The following is a 3,767-nucleotide window of genomic DNA, read 5'->3' on the forward strand; positions in this document are numbered from 1 at the left end:
CACTATTTTATCCCTCTCTTTCATTTTTTCATTTCTGAAATCATATTTTTAATTTCAAGGGTTCTTTTATAGTCTCTGAATGTTCTTTTTTTATAACACTTGTTCTTGTTTTCTAGATTGGACTTTTCTTATATTTCTGAGACTAGTTTTTTCCTCAGTTTTCTTCTCTACACACAGTTTCTATTTCTTCCAAATTTCTTTGTCTGTTATTTGGTCTGCCTTTCCTGTTCGAGGTTCCCCTCAAATGTATGATAATCTTCTCATATTTTAAAATGGAGAACTAAGAAGCTGATTAGAAGCTGTGGGAGGGAGGGAGGTGAGGCTTCATAAGTGATGAACTTCATTGAGGGTGATTTCACTCAGCTGTTTCATTACTGGATCCTTGACTGTCAGTACTATTAAATCTATGCTCTTGGGTTTGTCAGAGTCCTCAGAGAAGGGACTTCCAGTCTCCTGCCTGGCTTTTGGCACTTGGGGAGCCTGGTGAAGGAATAAAGTTGAGATTCTCCACTTTTATTATGGTCATCCTGTTTTTAGGAGATTGCCCCTACCCTCAGCTGTGCCAGTGTCTTCCAGTCCAGAGACCTGCTTCACCTCTCCAGAAAAGAAATCTCTCTTTATATCATGGTGTGGAGGAATGGAGAGGGAGGGCAATTGTCCACCTACATTGCATGACAATACTTATCTGGGGCTTAACTGATTCTTTAACAGCCTAGCAAACAACTCTGTTTTCAGCCCTATCTATACCTTCACTTTCAAAAACACCTTGTATGGCCAGTTCCAGAAGCTTCTGTGATTCAAACCAGGTAGTTTCTGTGCTTTTTCCACTACAAGCTTTCAGTTTTCATGGTCTGGCACTTGTCCACTGCCTTTCCAACTTCTAACATCTTATTGTTATATCCTCATGTTCTCCTTGTCCTTGAGAATTTATACCTTTAAATAGACCTTTATTTTCATTTTAGTTTGATTTTAGGGAGAAGCTGTAGTGATCACATACATTCAATTCATTGATCAATTGAAACCATCCCCCATTACACTATGATATAAATATAATGTCTTTCTTGGAGTCACATATATAATAGAATTTGAAAGTGTTAGAAATAACTTTCTATTATAAAAATGTGTTGAAACAACATCAGTGATAGAGAAATACTCATATAAAATTAATATTTGTATATGTTGTTCTATATCTGCTCTGGTAGAAAAGACATTCTCTAAAGACACAACAAGGTGTTACCTTTTACACTGACTAGTCACTGAGGAAAAAGTAAGGTTTTTCCTTTTGTCCATGTCTCCTGAGTTTTAGTTAAAAGTTTTTCATAACTAAATGTAATTGGTTTTCTGTCACTACCAAATGAAGAAAGGCCCTCAGAGAGAAAGGTTAGGAAGCTGTCTCAATAATAAATCGGAGTGGAGTGTCAATTGAGTTTGGATGATTCGGGCCCAGGGGGTATCTGTGATGGCCATCTCCCTAGCAACCATGCCACCCTACTCCTGCTGAGTGGCAGCTGTGTCTCTCAAAGGGCATTGACCCCACTGACATCTCCAAAGATACAGAGTCAAGGGCGTCCCATCCCCTTTGTCACTGGGATCAAGTGACTTAGGCCATAAGACTATCAGCATATGGCATTCTACTGGCCACAAGGATGGGCACAAAACTCAGATCACTGGCCTAATAATTGAGGAAGGCATTCTTTCACCTCGGGGATTTTCAAGAAAGAAAATAGCCCAGCTACATTTGGCAACCTCTCTAGGCCTGCAAAGAAAGCCAGCTTTCTTTGGATGACAGAGCAGAAAGGCAGAAAACAAAACAAAACAAAAAAAACAATTGGTTCTTGATAAACAAACCCAGAAGCCTGACTACCCCTGTATTTTTCATTCCATGAGTCAATAAACACTTATTTTTAAAGTTGGATTAAATTGGGGTTTCTTTACTGATAAATCTCACCACATGCCTATACTATCTAGATCGCCTACCATAACTATACAGTTCATTATGAAAAATAAAGTTCCTGAGGTTGTCTACATTTACCCAATTAACTATAAAAGAGTGTGAAAATGGTTCTGACGTTAAAATTCAAATCTTATTGATAAAATCCATTTATGACATGGGCTTATTTGCAGTCCAGTGAACTCTTAATCTTCACTAATTGTCTTTACTAGATAAAACAACAACTGTATTTACATATCTTTGTCTGGAGGGAGCATTTCCTCCTGTCATTTTCTCCTTGATTAGTAGTAGTTCTGCTTGGGCATAACTTTTATAAGCCATTTACTATATCACCAAAATGAGAACTGGCAAGTCATAAGCATTAGAGAAAGAGGCAAGAATAACCATATTCCAACAGAACATTTTAGTTAAATTCAATAAATAAATACAGATAAGGATTATTCCACCTAGAGAAAGCATTTTTGAACTTCACTGTCCAAAATATTAGCATATTATTGATTAAATAACACTAAGATAAAGCAGCTAGAATTGTAGCTGTTCTCATGTCTAATGCAGTTATTTGTAGAAAGTCAAACTAGATAATTGAGAAAAATTAACATACTTTGCAAATGTAATTATTTGATAGGCTATCTTTAGTAATTTAGATAATTGTCAAGTTTCCCTTTCATTTTGTATAATATAATAATTTTCAAAACAAAATAAGGAACATAACAAGCATAATAAACACATAAAACAGAAAAATGCCAAGGGCACAGTCCTTTTAATGTTTTCTTCTCTATCCACACTGTCTTGGTGACTCTACCCAGGTTCGTGGTTTTGAATACCATCTGTACACCAATTATGACAAGTTTTAAGTCTCCAGACCTGACTTCCCTTTAATCTCAACTTCTATATCCAATTACCTTTATGACATCTCTATCTGGATGTCTAACAGACAGTTCAAACTCAGCATGTTCAAAACCCAACTCTCAGTCTTTCCCCATCAAAACCTGCTTTACCTAATTTTCCCTATCTCAGTGAAAGACATCATTTTTCCAGTTGCTCAGAACAAAACATCAAGTCACCCTTGACTCATCTGTTTCTTTGAAACATACCTAATTGATCGGTAAATCCTTCTTGTTGGCTCTGCTATCAAAACGTATCCAGAATCTGATCATATCTCTCTGCCACCAATTCTACCAGCCTCTGCTGACTCATTATCATCTCTTGTTTATGTTATTTAAATAGCCTCTTAACTGGGTACCCTGCTCCCAGCTCTGTCTCCCTAAAAGATTGATCCTTTTAAATATTAAGTCAGATCATGTCACTCTTCTACTCAAAATCATCCAATGGCTTCCTATTTTTACTTGCATGAAAACCAACACCTTCATAACAAACCCTGTGAACTGATCTTCTATGTCTTCTCTGACTTCATATTCTTCTACTTTTTTCCCCTTGATCACTCAGCTCCAACCACACTGGGCAAGCTATCACCCTGGGATCCTTCTTCATTGTTCTCTTCCACATTCCTTCCAGATGTTATGAGGTCATATTTGAATGAAAACTATGGAGATCCTATTTAAAATCACAAATCCTCTTCTCCACAAACACCTGTCCCAATTTCTGACCATGCTCCTCCATTTTTTTACTCTTCCTTGGCAATGATCACTTGCTAACATTCTCTGCACTTTACTTAGTTATCACGCTATGGTCTCTCTCCTGTCTGAAGATGAGCACCACGCATTCAGAGATCTTGGTTCGTTCACTTGTGTATCTCAAACACCTTGATCTGTGTCTGGAATGTAGTGAACAGTCAACACATATTTCCTGAATAAAC

The sequence above is a fragment of the Pteropus vampyrus genome, unplaced genomic scaffold (assembly GCF_000151845.1).
Source record: "Pteropus vampyrus isolate Shadow unplaced genomic scaffold, Pvam_2.0 Scaffold98, whole genome shotgun sequence".
Classification (NCBI taxonomy): domain Eukaryota; kingdom Metazoa; phylum Chordata; class Mammalia; order Chiroptera; family Pteropodidae; genus Pteropus; species Pteropus vampyrus.